The 18506-nt window shown below is 40.0% G+C and overlaps 1 long non-coding RNA gene across 1 annotated transcript; it reads left to right on the forward strand.

Annotated features, from left to right (window-relative positions):
- Positions 1 to 9260: 9260 nt before the first annotated feature.
- On the forward strand, positions 9261 to 11387 carry LOC124291050. The gene is made up of 2 exons (XR_006902131.1): positions 9261 to 9388; positions 11075 to 11387. It is a non-coding gene; the product is annotated as an uncharacterized LOC124291050 (long non-coding RNA).
- Positions 11388 to 18506: the final 7119 nt, after the last annotated feature.

An 18506-nucleotide genomic window follows, 5' to 3' on the forward strand; every position in this document is an offset into this window, starting at 1 on the left:
CCACAGGCCTATAGTACAAATATAAAAACAATAATGGCATACAATCACAATGTTTGTAAACGTTATTTTCTTTGTTCAAAAGCATGGTGGATATACATACCAAGTTTACGAATATAAGTTGTATTATTAGAGTTCATTATCAAATTAAATTTCAACATGGTAGGATGTGAATAGTAATATTGTGGTAGATATTTTGTCCTTAAATCAGCATAGTAAGGACATACCAGCAAAAAGTGGAACTCATCTTCAATTACATTTAGTGCACAAAATTTGCACAATCTGTTATCTCTTGGAATATTATAATATCTGCCCTTCTCGATCATAAGATCATGTGAAGAGCATCTAAATCTGGATAATGAAACGTGGAATTTTCTAAGATTGATATCGTGTAGGTATTGCTCTGTATGGAAAAAAGATTTAAAAGTACTGTAAAAAGTGGATTTGGGCGACTGTATTAAAGATGAGTTCCAGGTCTGAATGTACATATCTTTTAATCTTTGCGATAAAGCATTATAAAATGACTTCGGGCAGGTAATCTTTTGTGACAAAAATACATCACTAAAACCACAATGATTTAGTAAATTTCTAACATTCGTTACCCAATTTGATTTACCGTTGGTGTCAAACAAATACATCATGTTATAACATTTCTTAGGAAATCTTGATGCAGGCATATTCAAGAGCTTTACCCAGTATTTGATAACTTTTATCTGTGCTTCTAGATAAAGTGGGAAGCGACCGCATTCACCATAGATCATCACATTTGGGGTATTTAATTTTACTCCTAAGACTTTTTTACATGCGTACAAGTGAACCTTTTCCAATGCTTCCAACCGAGAAAACCCCCAAACCTCTGCCCCATATAGCAAAATTGGTTTAATTTTTGTATCAAATATTTTGAAATATGTTTTGAAATTTACATTGCCCAATTTCTTTAAATTACTGTAAATGCCCATAAAAACCTTCCGTACTATAGGCCTGTGGCCTCTTCAGTAATGGAAATAAAGAGATTAGATATAAAATAATATCATGAAATAATTGTTGATGAAATGAAATGAAATTTTAATAGCTTAAAATGAATTTTATGACATCTCTAAGTCGAATTTATGATATCTAAAAGTCTTAAGTATTTTATGATACCATGAATAAAATGTTGTCATATCAATAATTCAATTGTATATATCTTATTTGGGATATCAATTATCAATTTTATGATGTCGTAAAATGATTATGATTTTTAGATATTAATAAATTGAATTTTTTATAGTATTTGTCCTCTTGTCCACAATAACTGCTCCCTTGATCTTTTCGAACATTCACTGCTGCACTGTGAAAATGGCGGATATCAGATATTATGTTGGACATGGATTCCGCGTATCCTCCCATTACGCAGAGAGACAGTTCCTAGACGCCTTTTAAAAACAACATTTACGGTTCAACGAACAGATTAGCTACTTCCTGTTACATACACATTATATTGGAATAGTCCAAATAAGAAACACAAGCAAATACCTGATGCTATTATTCATGACAAACCTGTTTTAATATTCAATAGTAATTGATAGCCTTCACTGATGACAAAGATACTTTTTCAGATTAAGCGGTCAACGGTTTACAGGTCGATCCTTTATTGCAGGATAGTGAGGTATTTCAGGCCACGGCTCAACAATACAAATGCATGTTCATACCTGGGTATCCAACATATTAGGAGATATCCTTGGCATCTTTTAAAGAATTCATTGAACAAGGTCAGGAAAGCTGAAGTCGTTCGTATGGTTCACGTGTAGTTTAACGCTGCAATTGCAGTAGTCTGTCTAACAGTCCCTGAGGCACATTATTTTCACTACTGCCTAGCCCTCTTCGTAGTGCTAAAGCCCTAAATGAAGAAGCAAGTCTAGATTTCCTCAGGAATCTCTGGTCTCCCTGGGGCTCCTTTTCAATTTAAATGGGTTTGTTTGTTACTGTCAAAATTTAATATATTTAGAGACTAAGCGTTAGTCTATATATGCCAGTCTCGATTATTTACAGACCTCCGCCACAAAGCTGAATATTGCTGAGTGCGGCGTAAAACTAAACCATGATGCGTCGGTATAGATTCTTATACTGTTGCCAAGTAGGAGTGAAGTACAATCTGTTTTAAAACTGTATTTCACTCTAAATTAATCAAACTTAATTGGTTCAATTTTATAACAATATATACTCTTCAAAAAAAAGAAACTTGACTTGCTGCTTTGGAGTTTACTTACTGAGTGCATATAACTGATTCAAGCATGACATCATTGCTCAGTTACAGTAAAATCATCACTTTACAAATTCCAAAACATGAGTATCCAGAAAGTGTTTGGTAAAACCACAGAGGGCTATTAAAGCCACATGGTCAGAGTAAAATGTCAGTATCTGGTGTGACAACCATGAGCATCGATAACAGCTTGGCAGAGGTGACCCATAGAAGAAGGTAGATGCCGAATGCTGTCTTGATGAATGTTTTGATACACTTGCTGAAGTGCTGTGTGCAGTTCTTGTGGTGTCTGAGGTGGCGGATTACGCTGGCGCAAGTGTCGATCAAGAGTATCCCATAGATGTTCAATGGGGGACAAATCCGGTGATCGACAAGGTAAAGGTAACAACTGACCATTGTTTTGCTGGAGGAAGTCCTATCAAACACGTGCAACGTGAGGTCGAGCATTGTCATGCTCCAAAGATCACGTTGATGTAGGGAACGACGTGACGTTGAACTGGTCTTCTGGCAAAAAGTCTGGCTTTCCATAGCCAATTGCGCACTGTCTGGTCGGAGATTTGGAGTAGTCCAGGGATTTTGATTGTTGTGGATGATGCGGCAGTGGTGTTTGAACGAAAATGTCTCAACCGGATGTAGCGATCCTGGGTGGCGGTGATACATGCAGAAGAGCGGGAGAGGGCCATCTTCTGCTGTTAATCTCGGCATTGTAGTGAATGTATGGTGTGAAATGATAAATCTAGGGGCCTTATATACCCGTTTCCAACAGGTTTCACGTGCATTTCATGCAAGGTGAAGTTACAATGGGGACGTGTTGGCGTTATGCTTCCTTACACAAGGACAGAAATAGGCAAGATTTTACAGTATCTAAGGGAAAACTTAGTCTTTTCTCGTTTGACGACTCTTCCTAAAACAGTCGAAAGTCATGATGATCCAAAAATTAAACCTCAAGTGGTTGGAATGTGTTTTAAAGAGACAAAAATCCAATTTCAGCATTGGGTCCATTTTTACCGTAAACAACCATTCTTTCATATCCAAAACCCAACTTTATCACTCTTTGTGAATGTGCATGCATTATCATCATAAACAATATCATTTGGACCCATTTGTAACTGTTTTTCACACTTTTGATTTGAATCTTTACATGATTGAAAATAGGACAATGGACCCCACCTAAACAAACATGTCGATATCCTAATTATCAATGACTTCCTCAGTCTGATTTTTTTACTCAATAGAGGTTGTTAAAACATACCAAACCAAAGTCTTCTATCCATATAACATTTTAGGATATTCTAATGTTCAGAGGTGTAACATTTCTTTTGGCGTTCAGTTTATATAACGGTCTTCTCAGTTAACACGGTGGGGAAGCCTAGCAGTTAAAGGGTTCGCTCGTCACGACGAAGGCCCTGCCTTGGTCCGATACTCCACATGGGTGCAATGTGTGAAGCTCATTTCTCGTGTCCGGCGCTTGGATACTGCAGGAATATTTTTATAGTGGCGTAACCTAACTCACTCACTCACTCTAGCTTAATGTAGAGCTAAAACCAACAAAGAAAATGTAATACTACAGGTAAAGATGGCGGCTCTACTTCTTAAGAAGTATGTGTGTGTGTGTGCGTGTGCGCGCGCGCGCTTTCATAGAAGGTTTGTGACTTATTTAACGGACAATCAGCACATGAAGTCGACGCTGATCCCATGTTCGTATAAAACTGTGCTATGTACTCTTCGTTCTCAATTCGACCCAGGTTACAGGCGTTGTGATAAGAGTCCGATGTGAAACTGAGACATTGTGTAATCTGTCTGTAGTCATTAGCTGTTAGATTGAGTTACGTTGTACATATGGTTTCAGCTGAGAATCAGAGAGATGTTTGCCTAACACGAAACACATTACTGTGTCAAATAAATATCTAGGCTAAATGTTTTGGACTGCGTAATAGGCTGTTGCTTTCGTTCAGTGGCAAACACTCTAATAGTTTTATGTTCAATGGGTTTGAGAGAAATTGTTCTGCACATGAATTTTACATTACATATGATCCGGGTTAGGAGTTTACATAACATCAGATCCTGGTTAGAATTGATCTTCAGTAAAACATGCTTGTCATAACAGGCGACTAACCGGATCGGGTGGTCAGGCTCGCTGACTTGGTTGACACATGTTATCGCATCCCAATTGTGTAGAACGATGCTCATGCTGTTGATCACTGGATTGTCTGGACCAGATACAATTATTTACAGACCGCCGCCATATAGCTGGAATATTGCTGAGTGCGGCATAAAACTAAACTCACTCACTCACTGAATCTCAGCATCGTCCACATCATAACGCCGCCTATTTGGTAGTCTGGATAGTACAAAGGAGGCCAGAGGCGTAGCTAACATGTAGCACTTTGAAATTCAATAAAAGCATTTATAAGAAATATATTGAGGTTCTTGTTAAATGTTTCATTATTTTATTGGTGACAGTCGTTAGAACGCACTGTTCTTCGCAGATTTTATCCCACGATGACTAGAAGTATAGAAGTGTAAATAAATGTTCATATTTAGTTGTGTGGCATTAGCGTCATTTGCTTGTGTCAGACCAAACACTTACGCGATATTGTCAAATTGTTAAAATCTATTTGCATCAAAATACAAGTATTTTAACAAATTAACGTTAAGGAAATTACAGTTAATATAGATAACAAATGACATTAAATTATCAGTCATTTGGTCTCCTTCTAAAACGTTTAAAAGGGAGAACTTTAAAGAAATTGATTCCTTTTTTGTAACATTGCAGTCAAAAACAGACGTTCCATCTGCTTTTTAAACCAACACGAATTCCAATAAGTGTTCTTCGTGCTCAGTCGAGGAAGATGGCGCGACTTGTAAGCCTTCACTGGCATCAGATTCACCGAAACTATCTTACAGTTTCTCTGGTACTGATATTGGCTTGTACACAGAAAGTGAAGAAAAATCAGAACAAATTCGTTCTACTCTTCTGAAACATTTACATTCAACAGATGTAAGGGCTGACCAAACACTAAGATATCCTTAAACGGAAATTAGAGGTGTAAAACGGAAATTTACTCCAACACATCTTGATAACAATGATTGGCTGAGATATTCTCCGTCAAAGATTGCGTCATTTGCTTACCATGTGCTCTTTTCGCAAATGACAATCAAAAAGGCGCATTTGTTACATCGTACGTTCATTATTGGGCAAATATCGGGACACTTATTAAGTGACATACCAAACCTGATTCCCATCACTTTTGTTGCCAACTTTCTAATACGGACAATGAAGCCGTTGAAAGAAATCGTTCAATTCTCAAAACACTAGTTGAGACACTCGATTTGCGCGGGAGACAGAATATTGCTATTAGAAGTCATGATGCTGAGAAAAGCAATTTTGTAGCCCCTTTGCATTATCGTGCAAAGCACGATGAGTTATTGAACAGTCATCTGTAAAACAGCAAAATTAGAAACAAATATTTATCACCAGCAATTTAAAATGAGCTTCTTGATATTTGTTCACCACGCATTGGAAACCAGCTGGTTAATGACTGCTATTCACAGAAATGTTTTTCTTTCATTGCTGACGAGGCAACAGATTCCTCAACCAGAGAACAAATTTCTATCCCTGTTCGACACATTTCATTGAACGACCAGGGTCGAACTATACTCAAGGAATCATATTTAGGTTTCACTGAGGCTGACAGTACAAAGGCAGCTGCCTTAGCGGAGTCATTCCTGTCAGAACTAGACAAGTGTGGGGTTACGAAATGCTTTATAAAGGGTCAAGGTTAGGATGGTGCCTCAAGCATGAGTGGGTATTTGAATGATGTACAAGCCATCATAAGACGTCAGTATCCTGAAGCATTCTTTGTTCACGGTAATCTCTGTTTGAATCTGGCCTTGGTTCATAGCTGTTCCATAACATCAGTCAAGATTATTATGTCAACAGTACAAAGCATTGCCTTTTCGTATTCGGCAAAACGTCTCTTGGAATACACTAAGGAACTGGAATCAAATGAGAATGCTCAGGAAGCAATGGAGCGAAAGCGAGGGATTACTGAACTCTGTGAAACACGTTGGGCAAGTCGTGGAGGTTCGCTGTCCACTGTCAGAGCATCATTCGATGTCGTCCTTTGCTGGATCATATAACTCAGCAATAGAGGACAGGCTTCTGGATTATCTGTCCCACTGGCCGATTCGAAGGTCAGAATTTTGTACCTACCTCGGTCCATAATATGACCGAGGAAATGGGTAGGCGAATATTCGCACAGTTCACTGAGCTGAAAGAGAACTCACATGAGCAACAAACGGTAAAAATCAGGCGATGGCAATCACGTTGGCAAGTAGTTCAAGCAGAGGAGAAACCATCGTGTTTGTTGGCAACACTGGGCTTCGCAAAAGAAGATCTTTATCCAAATATCAATGTTGCCCTCAACACACTTGTGACAATGCCAGTGTCTTCGGCAACTGCCGAGCGTTCCTTCAACGCAATGAGACGTGTTAAAACGTATCTCAGGCAAACATTGGTAACGGAACGGCTTAATGCACTTACACTACTTCATATTCACAGCAATTTTGATGTCAACTTTGATATTGTGGTGGATGATTTTGCAGAAGGGAAAAACCGCAAAATAGCACTTCTCTTCAGGTAGAGCTGATGCATACAGTAACTTTAAGCTGTGCTTACAACTGAAATTTTCCTAGTTACTTCCCTGGAGGCAACGTGAAGATGTCTACTGAGTGAGTTGGATTTAAGGCCGCTTTTCCAGTACTCCTGATACATCATCAAATGTCTGCTGGTGGGAGGAAATCCTGAAGTAATGAATGTCGCAGACATTGGTTTGGTTGTGCCCACAGGGTACTTAAGGAATGAATAATGAATGCAAGCTCTTCCCCCATTTAATGAACAGACATTTGGTAAACTTGAGGAAAATAGAAATGCAGGCTTATCCTCCTTTGAATAAGGAACATATTGAACTTTAGGGAAAATAACAAATAAAGCTTTTCCCCGACAGAACAGTCCTGCCGCTTCCACGTTTTCTATCCCGGAAAGTAATCGAGTCCAGTCGGTTAATTTGTACTGTACATTAAGCCATGGAGCGGCTAAGATCAAGTTTCCATACGAATTGTGCATTTGATGATAAAAGCACCAAAGGTGGTCATCATATAATAAAAACATGTCTGAAATAAGTTCAGATATGGTGTCATCTCAAAGTTTGCGCTTGTGCGCATGCGAAGTACATAAACTATGACATACTATTTTCAACGTTTTCCCTTAAATATTACTGACTGACTGACTGACTGAGTTTGGTTTTACGCCGCTTTTAGCAATATTCCAGCAACATCACGGCGGGGGACACCAGAAATGGGCTTCACCCTTAAATATTAAGTATAGCCAATCAATAAACACCTATACTTTTTCACCTAAACACATATAATTATTTGCAGTTACATGCAAAGACAAAAAATTCATAATTTTAAAATGATAGAAAACAATAAGAACTCCCTCTTCCCAAAATAGCGAAAAATGAAATTATTTTGAGTGCCTCCATATAACTAAAATGTTCGTGTATGAATGTGCGAAATTTCATGCTTTCATCATTCAATGCACATTTTATGTGTTTAGTCGCTCCATTAGTATAGCCGAGCGGCGTTGACAGCGGGAGATCACAAGACGTGCGCTTGTAAAATGTCAACAACTGAAGAAACGTTGTGGTTGGCCTCAGAATCAGTCGGTCATCTCCGACTTTTCCCCGGGACTCATCGCCATGACGTCACGATTAACGCCCACAGCGCGTGCCATATATAAGCTTCAGCATTTCGACGTGGAGCAAAACACGCTCGAACCAGATCGACATCAAAAGCGTTCTTCGTAATAGCGTAAGTAGTATGTTGTTTCTCTTTCACTCGGCATGCAAACTCAAGGGGTCCACTGTCTGTTCTTTGTGTGTGCCCAGCCCAACTTTAAGTCAATGCTTAGAATCGGAGCTTCATTGTATCATTGCACTTCCCCTTCATGCCTTCATGCCATGCTGATGCATACAGTAACTTTAAGCTGTGCTTACAACAGAAATTTTCCTAGTTACTTCACTGGAGGCAACGTGAAGATGTCTACTGAGTGAGTTGGATTTAAGGCCGCTTTTCCAGTACTCCTAATACATCATCAAATGTCTGCTGGTGGGAGGAAATCCTGAAGTGATGAACGTCGCAGACATTGGTTTGGTTGTACCCATAGGGTACTTTAGGAATGAATAATGAATGCAAGCTCTTCCCCCATTTAATGAACAGACATTTGGTAAACTTGAGGAAAATAGAAATGCAGGCTTATCCTCCTTTTAATAAGGAACATATTGAACTTTAGGGAAAATAACAAATAAAGCTTTTCCCCGACAGAACAGTCCTGCCGCTTCCACGTTTTCTATCCCGGTAAGTAATCGAGTCCAGTCGGTTAATTTGTACTGTACATTAAGCCATGGAGCGGCTAAGATCAAGTTTCCATACGAATTGTGCATTTGATGATAAAAGCACCAAAGGTGGTCATCATATAATAAAAACATGTCTGAAATAAGTTCAGATATGGTGTCATCTCAAAGTTTGCGCTTGTGCGCATGCGAAGTACATAAACTATGACATACTATTTTCAACGTTTTCCCTTAAATATTAAGTATAGCCAATCAATAAATACCTATACTTTTTCACCTAAACACATATAGTTATTTGCAGTTACATGCAAAGACAAAAAATTCATAATTTTAAAATGATAGAAAACAATAAGAACTCCCTCTTCCCAAAATAGCGAAAAATGAAATTATTTTGAGTGCCTCCATATAACTAAAATGTTCGTGTATGAATGTGCGAAATTTCATGCTTTCATCATTCAATGCACATTTTATGTGTTTAGTCGCTCCATTAGTATAGCCGAGCGGCGTTGACAGCGGGAGATCACAAGACGTGCGCTTGTAAAATGTCAACAACTGAAGAAACGTTGTGGTTGGCCTCAGAACCAGTCGGTCATCTCCGACTTTTCCCCGGGACTCATCGCCATGACGTCACGATTAACGCCCACAGCGCGTGCCATATATAAGCTTCAGCATTTCGACGTGGAGCAAAACACGCTCGAACCAGATCGACATCAAAAGCGTTCTTCGTAATAGCGTAAGTAGTATGTTGTTTCTCTTTCACTCGGCATGCAAACTCAAGGGGTCCACTGTCTGTTCTTTGTGTGTGCCCAGCCCAACTTTAAGTCAATGCTTAGAATCGGAGCTTCATTGTATCATTGCACTTCCCCTTCATGCCATTCAGACATGCAAATGCCAATGTTGACATTTCTAAAGACCCATATGTCAAATGTATAGCAGGGCAGTATCACGAGTGAGTTGACGATTTGGTCCACGTCACACAAACAGCGTTGCCGGTAGTGGCATGTGATGTGGCGTAATGCTGAAAAAATAAATGCAACGCTATTCAGTACGACAAAAAGTGAACGGTAATCTCTGATTGGTGCATGTAAATGTAATGATTCAGAAATCCTTATCGAAGGGCTGAGAGATGCGTTGCTATTTAATCCGACACTGTTTTTTCCCTACCTTAAACAAAGTTATTTGCCTGAAGTATTCACACATCCGTAATTGTGGGTACTTACTTTTTTAAGTTACTTTTTTGTCGTTTTAGGCTATCAATAATGCACATACATGTTATAGGACATCATCGCAACTGGAACCTTTATTCAGATCTTTGGATATTCTAAAGTGTCATTCTCTGGTGTTGATGTTTTTGAAAATCATCTCAGTCTCTTTTGTTCCCTGAAGAGAAACGCAGTACAAAATTGAACAAGATTAATTGTTTGTTTTTTAAAGCCGCACTCAGCAATATACAACTATAAACTATAGTCTGTAGATAACCGAGTCTGGACCAGACAATCCAGTGATCAACATCATGAACATCGATCGACGCAACTGGGATACGGTGATATCTGTCAACCAAGTCAGTTAGTCTTACCATCCGATCCCGTTAGTCGCCTCTTACGACATGCACGGGTTACTGAAGATCAATTCTAACCCGGATCATCACGGGTATCTCCCTCCATTGATGGTTTTCCTCTGGCACTAACAGCAGTAAGCAATAAATAGTTCATCATGCCCAGTGTGTAGGTTGGAATTTCAGTACACCTATGTTGGGATTTTAATATGGGGAATTCAATAACCTGGCACATAGAGAAAGTACAGACCAAATAAACTGAACAATAACAGAAACACACTTTGAGAAATGGATTCTATTGAAGATAGGTAGTACAAGATAGGTAGTACAAGATAGGTCGTACAAGATAGGTAGTACAAGATTGGTAGTACAAGATAGGTTAATGTGGCAGAGCTAACCTGGCGAATCAGCCCGTTCCATCTGTGATGAACCACGCGGGGCGCATGCTGCACGCTCTTTATATGGCCATTATCACATGTACTTTGTTGAAAGAAAGACGGGTACATTTTAATCCTTTAATCCCTCTCATACCAAGGCAACTCAAGTGCGCGAATGATCATAACTGTGAAAGCCTACTAACAGGGCGTTTGGGCTGAAGAATAAATTGTGCAATGAAAGTCGACAGACCTGATGTCTCTATTACGGTTACTAGTATTACGGGAAAGCAGAGTTGTCACTGCCATATGTTTGAATGGTTTGCGCAGACTGTTATAAAAACAGCATGATGTATTTTCATTTTAGAGAAGGTGTGTACCTTCTTTCCTGAGGGTAAAACTTTAGTAATGCGTATATTTGTTACATGGTTACTCAAACAACAGATCCATTTAAAGAAAAAAATTCTCTGTATATTTACTTTTTTAACAGGCAAACATGAGGGGATTTGCTTTCGTTGCACTCATCATTGTGGCTGCGGGGTGCTTGGTGAGTGACGTCATGGCCCAGTCCACAATCAGCTGCTCCGCCTCTTTCCAGGCGAAACGTGCATTTTATCGGCAGTGCAGATCTGAAGGAAAACGGATTTTCTATGCCGGAGATGGAATGACAGCGACCTGCTTCTTGGTGTGCAGAAACTAATAGCCCTATCAGGACTTCTCGTAGATGTCATCATCGGAGAGTGGTCTCACCTTGAAGTCATGATTATTCAGAATATTCAGGTCAATAAATACTGCACAGCTTATATCGTGTGTCCGTGGTTGCAGTAGTGTATGTATGCTCTTTTTGTTGCTTTACATCAATCAAATGTAGAATCCTATATTATGGCCGCATGCATAACTTGCCAAACCCGACCCTCTCAGCATATACAAGCACAGCCCCATCAAAGCCCAACACTGATTGTTATTCATATCACGGCGTGTCAAAATGATGCTGGAGGAAAGACTGAATAGATGCAGATTCCAGACGCGAACCCCTCGCAACAACACGGAGCTGACAAACCAAGACACAGTCTACGCTACAAAACACTGAGCTGACAAACCAAGACATAGCCTAGGCCACAAAACACGGACCTGACAAACCAACACACAGTCTAGGCATCAAAACACGGAGCTGACAAACCAAGACACAGTCTAGGCAACAAAACACGGAGCTGACAAACCAACACACAGTCTAGGCCACAAAACACGGAGCTGACAAACCAAGACACAGTCTAGGCCACAAAACACGGAGCTGACAAACCAAGACACAGTCTAGGCCACAACACACGGAGCTGACAAACCAAGACACAGTCTAGGCCACAAACACGGAGCTGACAAACCACGACACAGCCTAGGCCACAAAACATAGAGCTGACAAACCAAGACACAATCTAGGCAACAAAACACTGAGTTGACAAACCAAGACACAGTCTAGGCCACAAAACACGTAGCTGACAAACCACCACACAGTCTTGATCACAAAACACAAAACTGCCAAACCAAGACACATTCTAGGCAACAAAGCACTGAGCTGACAAACCAAGACACAGCCTAGGCCACAAAACACGGAACTGACAAACCAATACACAGCCGAGGCAACAAAACACGGAGCTGACAAACCAAGACACAATCTAGGCCACGAAACGCGGAGCTGACAAACCAACACACAGTCTAGGCAACAAAACACTGAGTTGACAAACCAAGAAACAGTCTAGGCCACAAAACACGGAGCTGACAAACCAAGACACAGTCTAGGCCACAAAACATGGAGCTGACAAACCAACACACAGTCTAGGCCACAAAACACGTAGCTGACAAACCAACACACAGCCTAGGCCACAAAACACACAGCTGACAAACCAAGACACAGTCTAGGCAACAAAACACGGAGTTGACAAACCAAGACACGTTCTAGGCAATAAAACACTGAGCTGACAAACCAAAGACACAATCTAGGCCACAAAACACGGACCTGACAAAAACCAAGACAAAAGTATAGGCCACAAAACATGGGGCTGACAAACCAAGACACACTCTAGGCAACAAAACACGGAGCTGACAAACCAACACACAATCTAGGCCACAAAACACGGAGCTGCCAAACGAAGACACAATCAAGGCCACAAAAACTGTGCTGCCAAACCAAGGCACAGCCTAGGCCACAAAACACGGAGCTGACAAAAACCAAGACACAGCCTAGGCCACAAAACATTGAGCTGACAAACCAACACACAGTCTAGGCCACAAAACACGGACCTGACAAACCAAGACAACGTCTAGGCAAGAAAACACTGAGCTGACAAACCAAAGACACAGCCTAGGCAACAAAACACGTAGCTATCAAACCAACACACAGTCTAGGCAACAAAACACGGAGCTGACAAACCAAGACACAGTCTAGGCCACAAAACACTGAGCTGACAAACGAAGACACAGTCTAGGCTACAAAACACTGAGCTGACAAACCAATACACAGTCTACGCAACAAAACACAAAGCTGACAAACCAAGACACAGTCTAGGCCACAAACACGGAGCTGACAAACCAAGACACAGTCTAGGTAACAAAACACGGAGCTGACAAACCAAGACACAATCTAGGCCCCAAACACGGAGCTGACAAACCAAGACACATTCTAGGCCACAAAACACTGAGCTGACAAACCAAAACAAAGTCTAGGCAACAAAACACGGAGCTGACAAACCAAATACAAAAGCTAGCCAACAAAACATTGGGCTGACAAACCAAGACACAGTCTTGGTCACAAAACACGAAGCTGACAAACTAAGACACAATCTAGGCCACAAAACACGAAGCTGACAAACCAAGAAACAGTCTAGGCAACAAAACACTGAGCTGACAAACCAAGACACAGTCTAGACAACAAAACACTGAGCTGACAAACCAAGACACAATCTAGGCCCAAACACGGAGCTGACAAACCAAGACACAGTCTAGGCCACAAAACACGGAGCTGACAAACCAACACACAGTCTAGGCATCAAGACACGGAGCTGACAAACCAAGACAACGTCTAGGCAAGAAAACACTGAGCTGACAAACAAAGACACAGCCTAGGCAACAAAACACGGAGCTAACAAGCCAACACACAGTCTAGGCAACATAACACTGAGCTGACAAACCAAGACACAATCTAGGCCCCAAACACGGAGCTGACAAACCAAGACATAGTCTAGGCCACAAACACGGAGCTGACAAACCAAGACACAGTCTTGGCCACAAAACACACAGCTGCCAAACCAAGACACAATCTAGGCCACAAATCACGGAGCTGACAAACCAACACACAGTATAGGCAACAAAACACTGAGCTGACAAACCAAAGACACAATCTAGGCCACAAAACACGGAGCTGGCAAAAATCAAGACAAAGTATAGGCCACAAAACACTAAGCTGACAAACCAAAACACAGTCTTGTTCTCAAAACACGAAGCTGACAAACCAAGACACATTCTAGGCAACAAAACACGAAGCTGACAAACCAAGACACAATAAAGGCCACAAACACTGAGCTGACAAACCAAGGCACAGTCTAGGCAACAAAACAAGGAGCTGACAAACCAACACACAGTCTAGGCAACAAAACACGGAGCTGACAAACCAAGACACAGTCTAGGCAACAAAACCCTGAGTTGACAAACGAAGACACAGTCTAGGCCACAAAACACTGAGCTGACAAACCAAAACAACGTCTAGGCAAGACAAAACTGAGCTGACAAACAAAGACACAGCCTAGGCAACAAAACACGGAGCTGTCAAACCAAGACACATTCTAGGCCACAAAAGACGGAGCTGACAAACCAAGACACAGTCAAGGCAACAAAACACGGAGCTGACAAACCAAGACAAAGTCTAGGCAACAAAACTAGTAGTTGACAAACCAACACACAGCCTAGGCCACAAAACACGGAGCTGACAAACCAAGACACAGTCTAGGCCACAAAACACGGTGCTGACAAACCAACACACAGTATAGGCCACAAAACACTGAGTTGACAAACCAAGACACAATCTAGGCCACAAACACGGAGCTGACAAACCAAGACACAGTCTAGGCAACAAAACACTGAGCTGACAAACCAAGAAACAGTCTAGGCAACAAAACACTGAGCTGACAAACCAAAACAAAGTCAAGGCGACAAAACACGGAGCTGACAAACCAAAACACAGTCAAGGACACAAAACACGGAGCTGACAAACCAACACACATTCTAGGCAACAAAACACGGAGCTGACAAACCAAGACAAAGTCTAGGCAACACAACTAGGAGCTGACAAACCAAATACAAAAGCTAGGCAACAAAACATTGGGCTGACAAACCAAGACACAGTCTTGGTCACAAAACACGAAGCTGACAAACTAAGACACAATCTAGACCACAAACCACTGAGCTGACAAACCAAGACACAGTCTAGGCCACAAAACACGGAGCTGACAAACCAAAACACAGTCAAGGCCACAAAACAAGGAGCTGACAAACCAACACACATTCTAGGCCACAAAACATGGGGCTGACAAACCAAGACACAGTCTAGGCCACAAAACACGGAGCTGACAAACAAAGACACAGCCTAGGCCACAAAACATTGAGCTGACAAACCAAGACACAGTCTAGGCAACAAAACACGGAGCTGACAAACCAAGACAACGTCTAGGCAAGAAAACACGGAGCTGACAAACCAACACACAGCCTAGGCAACAAAACACGGAGCTGTCAAACCAACACACATTCTAGGCAACAAAACACGGAGCTGACAAACCAAGACACAGTCTAGGCAACAAAACACTGAGCTGACAAACCAAGACACAGTCTAGGCAACAAAACACGGAGCTGTCAAACCAACACACATTCTAGGCAACAAAACACTGAGCTGACAAACCAAGACACTATTATATGGTAGTTTTTCACAGGCTGGTATTTCATGCTTGGGTTGATGTGATGTATAATATAGAAACGGCCATAAAATATATTTAATGTCATACAGCAAAATATCAAAGTGTGAAAATCTATCGATCAATTACATTGTCATGTGTCTGTCTAGGAGGAAATTTGCACGTGCGATAAGAGAACATAAATATACCGTGACACAATACAATATCACTTTGAGATAATTATAACCAGACCCATATTACAACCCGGGAGGTAAAACGGAGTTACGTCCCCTACCACGCCCTCTCTGCTTGCTTTCCCGTGTCAAACAAGATGAAAATGAGAGAGTGAGTGCTTTATGTTTTACGCCGCTTTTAGCAATATTGCAGCAGTAATGGGGCGGGGGACACCAGAAATGGGCTTCACACATTGTATCCACATGTGGGGAATCGAACCCATGTTTTCGGTATGACGAGCGAACGCTTTGACCACTAGGCTTTCCTGTCAAAAACAGACTACTGATTTAAGAGGGAAACGAAGTGTACTCGGAACAAACTGTAAAACCAGAACGTGGTAGGTAAAGATTCATGAATGAAACATTTTACACTTTTGATCATTTTTCATCTTTGAACGCATTCCATACCTTCTGCATCAAATGGAGACTATAAGTCAATATTGCAAAAACAAAAATTGTAAGTTTTGGTGGCGTTCCTTCAAACAAATACACACCTCTCCATTCACATCTCCTTAATTGAAACTGGTCAGCTGTACCTCTGTTGCACGTGGCCTGTACTCAATTTCCCTCTGTGGCCTATGAAATCTTTTCGGTAGAATACTTCACATACTGTGTAGACTATTATATATACTTTTCTTCGTAGCAAAATAAATGAAATTTGTCAATACATTACTGACACACACTTCATATAGGGTCATATTTTGTCACCTCAAAAGTGCTTTATACATTAACTAGCCTATCTTATGAAATGGACAGGCTTCAAAATTACTGAGAGTCCACTGAATTGATAAATAAATCGCAGGCAGGCTTCCGTAAATCCTTTTCAACTATAGATCACGTTTACGTACTTAAATCACTCATCGACATATACAAAAATCTTAACAAGAAATTATACTGCGCCTTCATTGATTTTAGTAAAGGTTTTGATTTAAACAATATATATTCATTATTAAATGAACGGATTGGTAAACAGGCTATAAGCCTATAAAAGTACCTCTCCGAATACAATGCGATGGGAAACATTTTATATGCATTCATCATTACAGACAAGAGAACACACCATTTGAGGAGTAAAACACTTAATGAAAAGGACAGTAGTATAATTAATCAATTAGGTAAAAAATCGTTTTGTTAAGGTAAAATAGTCATGTACAGATTTTACAATATTTTCATTGATTTCGTCAGAATATGAGTAACTTCCAGTACAGATTGAATATTAAAACCATTTATGTAATAGAAACACTTCGATCGAAATTATATTAAAATGTGGACAGATAAATAGAAATGAATGGCATCTTCATAATGATGGCCACAAGTGCAAGTAGACGTATTTTGAAGAAAACGGTCAAATTTATGTGCGTTTAAGTCACTATAGCCAAGTCTTAACTTACAATGAATTATTTGATTAAATCTATTACCAGTGTTTCTGAAGACATGATGTACGTTGGATGAGACAGTTCGATCAAAGTGTTTCTTGAACATGGCAACGGAATCTATGTTTCTTATATCATTATCTAACTTGTTCCACTCCATCACAGAGGATGGTCAAAAAAGATTTTTTATATGTTTCCGTACGACATAATGGTACTTGAAGCATATTACTAGATCTAGACCCATACGTGGATACAGAGGATATGTTTATTGGAATTAGATCTGATAAATACTTTGGAGTTTTATTATGGAACATTTTATGAAATACATACATTTGGTGATTTTTACGACGTTCCCTTAATGATAAAAAACCAGTTTCATGGTAGATTTTGGAATGACAAACTCCTCTAATTGATCCACATATGGTTCTTAAAGCATCTAAGTGAAGTTTTTCTAACAATAACTCTTGAGCTTGTGTACAGTTGTTCCAAATATAATCACAATAGTCAAAAAGTGGTAAAACAAATGAACTATACAGGGTTTGGAGGGTTTTCCTCTGAAGGCGGTATTTCAGATTTCTTAATCAATTGATCATAGGACTGACGTTAGAAATAATATCATCTATATGTATATTCCAGTGGCCATCACTTTGTAAAGTCAGCCCCAGATGTTTATGAGTGTCAACAGACTTTATCGGTATATCATCCATTATAAGATCTGGCATTGATGTTACTGTTTTCTTTCTAGAAAAAAATGATAGATTCAGTTTTATTGGGATTAAAGTTTACTTTCCATGTCTGGGCCCATTTAGCTATTATTTCTAAATCATCGTTTAACATATTGGAAGATACCATAGGGTCACCAATTATCACATTATAAGGATGTATCATCGGCAAATAATTTAATATTACTCTGTATATCTTCAACAATATCATTGATATAAATCAAAAAAGAGTAAATGTCCTAGGACTGATCCCTGAGGGACGCCAGCTTCAATTGATTTAACATTTGACTTATACCCATTTATTACTGTAAACTGTTTTCTATTATTTAGATAACTTTTAAACCATAATAAAAGAGATCCGCGAATTCCACTAGCCCATAACTTATGCAAAAGACCTTTGTGCCAAACCCTATCAAACGCTTTACTTATATCGCAGAATACAGCGCGTACCTCCTTGCCACTATCCATCGCCTTAGCTATATAGTCATACAAATGAGTGAGCTGCTATGATGTAGAATCACCAGTCGTGAAACCTGTCTGTAATGAAGTAATAGTTCCATTATCTAGAAAAAAATTTGACACATATTTAAAAACACACTTCTCAAATACTTTTGAAAGACAACTAGTAAGTGAAACCGGTCGATAATTAGTATAATCATG

The sequence above is a fragment of the Haliotis rubra genome, unplaced genomic scaffold (assembly GCF_003918875.1).
Source record: "Haliotis rubra isolate DU_JTF1 unplaced genomic scaffold, ASM391887v1 Scf48, whole genome shotgun sequence".
In the NCBI taxonomy this organism is placed as follows: domain Eukaryota; kingdom Metazoa; phylum Mollusca; class Gastropoda; order Lepetellida; family Haliotidae; genus Haliotis; species Haliotis rubra.